The 11639-nt window shown below is 38.0% G+C and overlaps 1 pseudogene across 1 annotated transcript; it reads right to left on the reverse strand.

Moving 5' to 3' along the window:
* Window positions 1-571: 571 nt before the first annotated feature.
* On the reverse strand, window positions 572-3503 carry LOC147537518 (scarecrow-like protein 4 pseudogene; annotated as a pseudogene). Its single transcript, XR_015226107.1, has one exon. The product of XR_015226107.1 is annotated as a scarecrow-like protein 4 pseudogene (transcript).
* Window positions 3504-11639: the final 8136 nt, after the last annotated feature.

An 11639-nucleotide genomic window follows, 5' to 3' on the forward strand; every position in this document is an offset into this window, starting at 1 on the left:
GGGCTGGGGCTGGGAGTTGCTCTAAGTAATTCCATATTAACCTAAACAATTGTTGTAGACACATATTTACTCTAGATTTATTATTTTTTGTTTGAAATACACATATTTCTTTCTTTATTTCGTTCTATGGAGTAATTTTTATATCTCTGTATATCCCATGTTTAATTTATTATATGAATACTTATCGAAATTCAGATGATTGAATATTCAAGTGAATTAGTTATGCAAATAGTACGTTCATGTATAAATTCTTGCATAATACGTTTTTGTATGATTGTGTTCAAGATATTATGGGCAAATTGTTTTGTACTTACATTATGTGTTTCAATTTTTTTTCATATTGATTTTTTAGGGCCCAAATGAAAATCTCGCACCGGGCCCCCGAAATCTCAGCCAAACCACTGGTGTAGCCAAATTTCCCTGTGCCCTTGTCAGCAAAATGACTCTAAATGTTTAACTCTCAAAGCTCTGTTTTATCCATCTGGAAGCCATTCTCAGACCCTGTTACAAGAAAGTGACCTATTTTTCATTTCTAGCCTGGCCGTATCAATAAAAACAATTCAACCAGTAATTTAAGAAGCTGAATTTCATCTCCCTTTATTAAAAACTATTTACAGTTTATAAAGAACTCCCAAACTAAATCATGACCATTTTTACAGTTTTAAGGCTTACTTAAACCTATGAAAAATCAAATAGAAAAGCTTCAATAACTAGTTCTAATTGTAGAGTTCCTTACCCAGATAGAGAAAACACAATTTAGGGTTTTCTAATATGAGAGAGAGAGAGAGGGGGTTTAGGACCATGAAGAAACAGTAAGAAGAGGGACATCATTCCAAGCTAGAGAGAGAAACCCAGGAGGTGATTCCATTAGAGAATACTTTGAACTGTAATTATAGTTCCAAAGTAAGATATTAGCTTGACTAATTGCATAATGACTCAGAGAAACCGATTCAAACCCACAATCTTCCATTAAACCTTTCCATACCCCATTTTCTTCCATCCTCTCTCGTTGAATCGGTCCTTCTTCTGCTCCAATAACACTTACTATTCTCCTTCCAAATAAAATTCTTTCCACCCTAATTCGTTCTGAACTATCTCTGCTTAAACTCGGTTCAAGTGATTCAAACACAGCCCTATAGTATCTCAAAGCGTTTTTGAATCGGTAAAAGTAACTTAACCGATTCAAACTCGCTTCATACTCTCCGAGTGTAACTACTTTTGGGCTTAACGATTTAGCAAATCGGAGAACTTTTTGTACTGCTAGAGGAGTTGAATCTAACAAATTGTAAAGCTGAAGCATGAAGTTTACAGTCAGAACTTCATCTGAGTTGAATCGGAAACTTGACTCACTGAGTTCATTAATTGGGGTTAAAATCGGTTCAAATTCGAAATTAAGGTCTAAAAGCTTGGCGAAATCACGAAGACGATTACCAGTTGCTAAAAGAGAAGATGCCGGAGTTTTACCAAGTATAGGGGCTGGGATACCGGATATTCGAATTAGTAATGGTTTTCCGGCGGATCGAGTTGCTAAAGCTTGAAGAAGAGCTGCCCATTGAAGACCTTGAACGATTCCAAAATCCAAAATATGAATCCGAGTTGCTGAAGCTGTTGCTTCAAGAATCGCTTGATTTGCAGTTAAATGAGCGAATTTCGAATAAGGGCATGAATCATTCAACGTTTTGTAAGAAAGGATAATTTCTTCAGAAGAAGCTTCGAAATCTAAACATGGGTTTTTGTTAATATTTGATGAATCCGCCATTAATCGATTGTGAAGAACTTCAGAGAAGTAATAAGCAACTCGTTGAGTTGGATCACCATATTCAGATACCGAGTCTCGAATACGATTCAGTAATTTAATAGCTTGATTTGGGTTTGATTCTGAAATTTGAGCACAGTCTAGAAGTGATTTTAGAAGTGGGCAAGTTGATTCAGTATCAGAGGATTGAGATGAAATGGTGGTAGCTGAAAGAATTGGGTCGCTTTGAAGGCTGAGTTGATGCGGCGGCGATTCCTTTAGTAATAGCGGCGGAGGAATAGGAGACTCCGGCAATGGAAGTTGAACTCGAACCGGGAAGCAAATATCAGAGTGACTGAGTTGACTTGAACAGGGCACCATCGGATCTAGGTTATTCGACGGCCAACCCTCGCATGCGGACGGAAGTTCTGAACTTGCCGTTGAATCTCCACCACCACCACCACCACAACCACCATCACTAGTAATTATGTTTTCCATCCAGTCGTCTGATTCGAACTCAGAACTACCCAAATCCGAAAACCTAAACCCAGCAGAGTTTTGATCAAAATGAAGAGGGAATGGAAGTGGGTCAGAGTCTCCGGTATCTGAGACACCATCGAGGAGAGAATATGGTTCAGGGTAGTCACCGCCGGCGAGCTGAAACCCAAAAGAAGGTGTATTACTGTAAATAGTAAGATTTGGATAGGGAACACCTCCACACCATGAAAGTGAGTTATTAACACCACCCATGATGAAGGGTTGTTGTTGTTGTTGTTGTTGATGATGATGGTCTCGTTCTTGGTGATCTTGTTGTTGTTTGATTACTTGTTCTGCAATTGACATTAAATTTCCACCGTCGGTGTACATATAAGCCATTCGGAGCTCTCACTTGAAAATAGTCTCAGATAACTACAACAGTAGCTTGGTTTTAGAGAGAGAAAGAGAGAAGAGATTATTGGTGGGGTTGGTGAAGAATATACAGAAGTAGAGAGAGAGAGAGAGAGAGGGGAAGATGAGTTGAGTAGATAATTGAAAGAGGAGATCCGGGGGCCAATCAAAATAAAAAGGGAAAAACCCCAAAACAATCAGGACCCACACGCACACAAAGCGCAAGCAAGCAGAAGAGAGAGAGTGAGATGTTAGAGAGAGAGAGAGGGAGATGTTTTAGAGAGAGAAAATAAAGAGACCCTGCCGTTGTGAGTGGGGAGATGAGTAGAGTGGTGACATGCAGGAATTGGTTTCCAGCTTATACTTGTCTCTCTCGTCTATTTATGACGTAGCGCCACCATAGGTGATAGCTGATGGGTGATAGGTGGTGGGGTAACTTATAAACGGCGCTTTCAGACGTCCCCATCTTCCAAGACGTCATCCTACTACCAATAGTAGACAGAAAAATTGCAGTCTTCCTTTGACAATTGGAAAATGATGTAATCGGTTTTAACCCGACTCATCTCTCTCCCTCCTCCACCCTTCTTTGCCAAATGAAGCAGAAAGTCGTGTGAAGGACCGGTGGACTACTCTCGATAAAAAATTAAAAATTGACACCTTAAGTTGGGGTGGGATTTTTTCCCGACAGCCCAATACCGCCCGGGTCTGACTTGGCCCATGGTCGCCAGGGCCGACCCAAGGGTTTATGGGGGCCTAAAGCGAAGTTGATATTGGGATCATTTTATGTATAATGAGAAGTAAAAACAGAAATCTTAATAGTCTTTGAAGAGGAATTGAAACTTTGAACACCTGAACATGAACCATATTCTTAATAGCTGACCAAACTTTGCACAAATTTTACTTAAAACAACTATAAAAAGAAAGAGCCCAGACTAATCTATAAGTACTAGATTAGGGATGAACGCACAAGTAGTATTATCAATTAGGGACTGATCTAACGCGACAGCATTTTTAGTTTATATTTGAAATAAATGTAAAACTTGTAAATGGGGTGCACGAGATTTTTTTTTAACACAATCGTTTTTCAATCATGTGTTTTAACTACATTTTAATTTAAAAAAAAATACACTACATATATAAAATTATGTTGTCTGATTTCCCTAATATAGGCCCTAGGTATATTGTAAACAACATTTTTATTGAAAATCAGTTACACCAAAGAATTATGTGGAAACAAATGGTATTTCAGTTGATTTAGTTACATGGTATAGAGAACAAGATTATAGAGCTTATATAATGACACTCTATAAGATTGCTATATGGTGTGGACAACCTTTTTTTTTTTTTGTTGAAAGTAGTAATATATTAAGTTGAAATCAGAGTTCTATTACAATACAATTTACAAAGAAAATAAGGAACCTGTTTCCAAACCTTCGATCTGTTTTTATTTCTTGCCCATTTTGCCACTTTGTCCGCTGCCTGATTGAACTTTCTGCTTGTATGTGAGAATTTCACTGTTTCTATTCTCTTCTTTATTTCCTGGATTCTTTTGATATGTGTGAGGGACTGCCATTGAATGTTATTTTTTCCTTTCTTAAGGTAATTGATGATATTGATGTTGTCACTTTCAATAATGATTTTTTTGTAATCACAAGATTCTGCCCATTGTATTCCTTTTAAGATGGCAAAAGCTTCCCCTTCCTCTGCGTTCCTACTCCTGGTGGTGGAAGCTATTGCTACGATCATCTTAGATTCATTATCATGTACTAGAATGCTAATTCCAGTGATACTTTGGGTATTTATGAAAGATGCATCCACATTTATTTTTACAAAATGCATTTCAGGTGGAATCCATTTTCCGTTTTCCATTCTGAGCTTTGATTCATTCTCAGATGGGATTTGTGGGAATGACGATATAATGGTGATCATCTTGTCAATACAGTTTATTTCGTGTTGGAAGCAATGGTCACATCTAAATTTCCATATGTTCCACATAATGGTAGCGTAGTGAATTTTGTTAGTCGTGTACGCATTCTGGTTTTTTAACTCCCAAGAGAAAATCCATTCGCGAGTTGAAGTAATATTTTCAGAAATAATATTAAAGTAGAACCAGATATTTTTTGCCAATGGGGCAGTGCAGGATGGCGTGTTCTATTGATTCTATCTCATTACAATTTGGGCAGATTCTATTGTTATCTATGTATTTTCCGATTCTGTCCCTGACCGGGAGAGCTTGCGTACAAATTTTCCATAGAAACAGTTTGATCCTAGGCACCACTGGGATGGACCAGAGAAAGTTCCAATTAGGGGATTGGGGTTGGGGAGTATTCCTACTAATACAAAGGTGTTGATACATTGATTTGACACTAAATTTACCAGAATTGGTAAAAGACCATTTCCTTTGATCGTCACTGTCTGATGGTATAGGGATCGATAAAATTAGATTTTTAGTCTCATTATCAAACTCATTGTTCAAGATGGTTTCATTCCATTGACCCTGGTTTATCAGTTGAGATACCTTTTGAAGGTTAGAATTTTGGTTCTGCGGGAGGGATGGGAGCGTTGGGATCCAGTTATCAGACCAGATATTTATACTTTTTCCGTTGTGCACTTCCCATATCGTGTAGTTACCTATTATGCTAAGGTATTTATTAATATTCTTCCAAATCCAAGAATGATTTGGTTTTGCTGGTCCTGGGTTCTCAGTCTTCTCGAAATACTTAGCTTTCAAGAACTTCACCCATACCGACTCCGGTTCCGATTTGATTCTCCAAGCTAATTTACTCAACATGGCTTGGTTATCAAGCTCTGGGGAGTGGATTCCCAGCCCCCCCAAGTGTTTGGGGAGGCATATTGCTGACCAAGATTTCGTGCATATGCCCTTAGACTTACCCCACCAGAACGACCTTTGCAAAGTCGTAATGCTATTGCATATGCCCTTGGGAAGGGCAAAGCATTGCATTTGGTATCGGGGTACGGCCGCTGCAATGGTCGAGATGACTATTGTGCGGCCCGCTTGAGAAAGAAAACTATGATTCCATTTATCTAGTTTCATTTTTATTTTCTGGAGGATGTCATTGAAGATTTGTTTTTTGTTAGCACCTATGAATAATTGAGTTCCTAGGTATTTTTCCGATGTAGAAGCGAATTTAACTTTAAGAGTTCGCATTATCATGCGTTTGAATTTTGGGTGGGAGTTTTTGGAGTAGAAAATATTGGATTTTGTGTAGTTAATCATTTGGCCGGATGCTAGGCAGAAGGTATTGAGGATTGTCTTGAGAGCGTGGATATTGTCTAGAGAGTTTCGACCAAATATGATGCAGTCGTCAGCGAAAAGCAGATGAGAGATGGAGAGATTTGGGTTTTTCGTGGGGAAGCCTATGAAGTTATTCCTATCCTGTTCATTCTTAAGGAGACGACTAAGTCCCTCCATCGCTAAAGTGAACAGAAATGGGGATAGGGGGTCTCCTTGTCTAACTCCTCTCGTGGGGTTGAAGATGGGGCCCGGACGACCATTGATAAGAACCGCCATAGAGGATGTGGTAATGCATTGGGTAATCATTTTGATCCAATGGTCTGAGTAACCCAGTCTAGACAAGATGTCTGTGAGGAAACTCCATTCTATTCTATCGAAAGCTTTGGACATGTCTAACTTGAGCCCGAAATATCCCGTGGCTCCCTTCATTGTTTTGAGCGAGTGGATGATTTCCTGACCCATAATGATGTTATCGGATATTTGTCTTCCAGGGACATAAGCGGCCTGGAAAGGAGAGATGATATCGTGGAGAGAGTGTTTAAATCTGTTGGCCAAAATCTTCGTGATGATCTTATAGGTTGTGTTTAACAGGCTAATCGGTCTATAGTCTGACGGCGTCTGGGGTGTTGTTGTTTTTGGGATGAGGCAAATGTGCGTATGATTTGTTGTTTCTGGGAGGGTAGCCTTCTCAAAGAATTCTTGCACAAGTCTGTGAATGTTGGGGCTGACTGTATCCCAATTAGTTTGGAAGAAATAGGGGGTATCCATCGGGACCCGGAGCCGCTTCCTTTTTGAGACAACCTAACCTTGCATATCAAGTTTTTCAATGTCATGACGATTTAAAGTATCATATTGAAAGAACAAACAACCATATCAATTTGGACGCAAATAAGTTCATATAACATAATATAATCAATTTGAATAAACACATTTTTTTTGATGAATCACCTTTTTTATGTTACAGTGTCGAAGGAAACTAAAACAGACTAAAAACATAAGAATATAAAAATGTACTAAAAATAGAAAATTTTGATGAAAGGCCCAATTTTTGGGCTCAAATACAAAAAAAAACCCAATAGGGATTATTAACCCACCCAAAACCCAAAAATCAACTAATATCTGAAATCAAACCCAAATACACATCCCTATGCTCAATCCGGACCCAACTCGTATCTCTAAGACCTAATATTTTCTTCTAATCCCTCTTTTGCCCTCCTATATATATCCAACAACTCTCCCTTTATAAGAAACCATATCTTTCTCTCTCCAAAATATCTCTCTTCTAGAAATCAAATATCTTTCTCTCTCCATAATCTGTTTTCACTTTCTCTCTCTACCATATTAAAACCGAACCTCACCGACCATCATCTTCTTCAATCATCATCTTCATCTCTCTACAGTCATCATCTTCTTCAATCATCATCTTCATCTCTCTACCATATTAAAACCGAGACACAACCCCTTTTCACTTTTTCGTGGTTCAGTCATCACCTATAAAACCGACACAAACCCACTTCTTCAATCATCATCTTCATCTATAAAACCACACACAGCCACTTTTTCATGGTTCAGTCCACACACAAACCCACGTCTTCAATCATCATCTTCATCTTCTTTAATGAAGGTTAAAAAAAACTTCAGATCTGGTTTTAGGGTGTTTTCATGGTGTTTTCATGGTTTTGTAGAGAGTTAAATATATAGATTTGTAGATCTACTTATTTGAAGGTCTATTGGTGAGGTTCTTCTTGGTTTTAGGGTATTTTCATGGTGTTTTCATTGTTGTTCCGTACAGATTTGTTAATATTAGCAACCACTTCTCGTTTTGTAAGCAACACTTTACAGTTTGTCTAAACATTTTACGGGATGTGTTAACACTATTCAGTACAGTTATGTTAACAGTAGCAACTGGTTCTCGTTTTGTTAAAAACACTTTACAATTTGTATTAACATTTTAAAGGATGTGTGAACATTTTGAAAAATGTTCACCACAATTTTGTATTAAAGACGTTCAGATCAGTCTAACGTTTTCTAGGCATTTTAAGCAGTGCCCAAACATTTGTTAAATTGCAAAGCAGAATTCAATTTAAAATACCTACACTTCTTCGCTGATGAGAGAACTTTTGATTTTGAAACGGACATACTCCGTCGTTGTGTAACATTTCCGAATATATTATGAAATGGATGATGATTGGGTAACTTGCATGCTACATTATACATAATGCTCGAGGAACAATTTCTGCAATTCTTAAACATTCTTGAACATGTTCCAACATTATCAATAATGTTCTATTATTATTGGAATTGTTTGAGAAACAACTGTTGTTATTACCTTGCACCCCTAAACATTATTTACAATGCTAGAACACTGTCAGTAATGCGAGATCATTTTGCAAATTGTCGGGACACTACCAATAATGCGAAAACATTATACTTAATGCTAGACCACAATCAATAATGAGAGGACATTTCAAAAATCTGATGCCACTGTTTTTCCCAAATTTTAACTTTTTTCACAGAACCTTATGTCATTTCGTATGCATTCTTAAACATTATGCAAAATGTTTAGGAATGCATCTTGCCTTGGTCTGTGATTCAGTCACCTTTAATATTTTTTAGCCTTTTTTACTAGGCCCTGCAGTTGTCTCTTCACTAGCCCTCTTTCTAGAGCTAGCTCTTTGTACAACCTATTGTCTTGCTGCTGGTGCTTCTATTTTTTAAATGTTTTGCACAAAATATTTCTACACAACCCAAAATGTCAAAAACATATCAATTTTTACTCATTAATAACCACAAAATCCATCAACACCCCACTAAATGTTAAAACATAAACCAAATTGTCTGTCACATTGACCAATAACATCACTGTAATAATCAAGTAAAACTCTCAAAAATCATAAACTAAGTACTAAATGCTTCAACATAACCCCAATTTCTGAAACACAACCCAAATTATTAAAACAACCAATGCATTTCATCAACATTCCAGAGAACAAAAACTGGACTACAAATGCTTCCAAATTGTCCCTTGCTACCTTGTGAACTGCTTTCAAATTACATTTGTAATTTAAATAATTTTTCTTCTTTTGCTCCCTTGACTCTGTACGTTGAGCCTCCATCATCTGCTATTTCGATTTGGATGTCGCAGATCGATGCTTCAAACACACAGTAATAGATATGTTAGATCATTCAGCAAAATGTTCCAACACGACTACAAATGCTACACCACTGTAAGCTGATGCCAATGGTTTTCAGAACTTTTCACAAAACCCTAGGAATAAGAGTAGGAATAAGTGAAGTAACATTTTACAGAATGACAACACACTAGCAATTATGCAAAAACATTATACGAAACCACAAACAATACTGAGAGGACAAACTCCAAAATGTCTCGAAACAAATTAGGTCTTAGAGAGACGAGTTGGGTCCGGATTGAGCATAGGGATGTGTATTTGGGTTTGATTTGAGATATTAGTTGATTTTTGGGTTTTGGGTGGGTTAATAATCCCTCTGTTGGTTGAGCCTCCACCATTGGCTCTCTCGTTTTCGATGTATACGATCGATGCTTCACACAAACAGTAACAGATATGTCAGGGCATTCACCAAATTGTTCAACACTACACTAAATGCTACATCACTATAAATAATGACAGATCATTTTGCAATGTGTCTACACAATAAGCCTAGACCAATGGTCTACACAATAATGACAGATCATTAAGTGAAGTAACATTTTACAGAATGACAACACACTAACAAATATGTCAAACCATTATATGAAATGTGAGAGCACAAACATTAATTAGAGGACATTCTCACAGATGTGTATAGACTAACATACCTTAGCTTGTTTAGGACTCGCTACTTTCTTGCCTTTTTTGCTAGGCCCAGCGGATGATGGCTCTTCACTAGCCCTCTTTCTAGGGCTAGCCCTTACTGGAGTCTGTTGTTTGCTTGCTGGACCATCTCCTTTTTCGGTTGCAGCTTTAACCACCTTGGTAAATTTATCTGCAAAATTTGTTATGTTTGTATTAGACACCCACATGTTTGAAACAAGCCCAAAATGTATGTACACAACCAAAATGGCTAAACATAATACTAATTTCTTTTACACAACCCTGAATCTTAAAAAAAACCATTCATTTCATCAACAAAGCCAAACCCCCATAAATCCAAATCAAAGTACTAAATTCTCCACAGACACCTAACTTTCGTATCAAACCCCTAAATGTTAAAACAAACCTAACCTAGAAACTTGATGAAGATTCATAAACACCCAAGTTACCTTCTGTGAAGATGCATGCTTCTGAAATCATAAACAACTATCAAAATGGCTAAACATAATCCTAAATTTCTTTAACACAACCCAGAATGTTAAAACAAATTATTCATTTCATCACCAAAGACAGACCCCCAAAAATCGAAAACAAAGTACTAAATGTCTCCACAGAAACTTAACTTTCGGATCACACCCCTAAATGTTAAAACAAACCTAACCTAGAAGCTTGATGAAGAACCATAAACACCCAAAATACCTATAGTGAAGATGCATGCTTCCGAAATAACAAAACAACAACCAAAATGTTTTATCACAAACTGTAGAGCAACTTAACCCTAAAACTTTTTTGAAAAACAACCCAAAATATTTTATCACAAACTCAAGATCAGAGTACTGAACTTGAAATAATAAACCCTAATTGTTTGAAAACACACCCAAATTTTCGAACACCCCTAAAACTGTACCAACAACCCTAAAATATTACCAACAAACAAAGATCTGAAAGAAGAAACCCCAAAAATGTTCTAACAATCCAAATAATTTACCAACAACAGAGAGAGGATCAAGATTTAGAGGAAGATTAGAGGCGTACTTGTGTTTGAAAGAGAGAAATAGAGAGAGAAGTGATGGGTCATGAAAATGTCCCATCAGAGTCGTTTAATTTATCCAAGTTAGCCAATTTCGAGTCTTTATTGTAATAAAATGGTTGGTTTTCTTGATTAGGTGTCTTTTGCGGAGTTAGACGTGAAAAACGGTTAAAAACGAGAAACAGATGCAAGAAGGGTATTTTGGTCATTTTGAGTCAAGGAAATTCTGGTAATTTGGCCAAGGTCAGTGCGTGGTTGAAAAGTAGAGGTCGAGACGAGTCCGTAGGAGAAAACGGAAGTCAAATCGGAGTCCGGACGAAGGAATAAATCAAGGTCAAAGTTTTGTCAAAGAGGGTTGACTTGCGGGACAATAGCGGGCACACATTTGGCACGCGGGATACAATAGGACACGTGGCGCGCTCTAGGTACCGGTATATCCAATTCCCGTATTTCCGCCAAGCAGCGAAATGGCCCAAAGAGCTTGATCTAGTGTATCCGAAGCAGTTTAATCCCGTAGTCCCAGAAGCAACGTTTTAATCTTGTACGTCCGTTGCAGCGTATCCAAGATCTGACGGCTGATGACCGTCCCGTCCTTTATTAATTATCCCATGTCGCCCGAAGCAAATAGTCTCCGTGCACCCGGACGCGTGGCCCCTTCCTATACCATCCAGATCCGGCGTACATCTTCCATCCGACGGCTACTGTTCCCAGATTGCTTAACCCTCTCTCCAGCCGACACGTGTCTCCTTTTTCTCTGGTTTGAGAAACCAAACCCTAAATTCCCTTACCCTCTTTCCTTGCGACACATGGCAGTCCCTTATCCTTCCCCTACTAACCCAGCCGCCACCACACTTTGTGCTTTAGGGTTTTCTTTTGATTTAAGCCCTTAGAATTCCC

Source organism: Eschscholzia californica, unplaced genomic scaffold (genome assembly GCF_041429995.1).
Source record: "Eschscholzia californica isolate CP2 unplaced genomic scaffold, dmEscCali1.0.p SCAF_5, whole genome shotgun sequence".
Classification (NCBI taxonomy): Eukaryota; Viridiplantae; Streptophyta; class Magnoliopsida; order Ranunculales; family Papaveraceae; genus Eschscholzia; species Eschscholzia californica.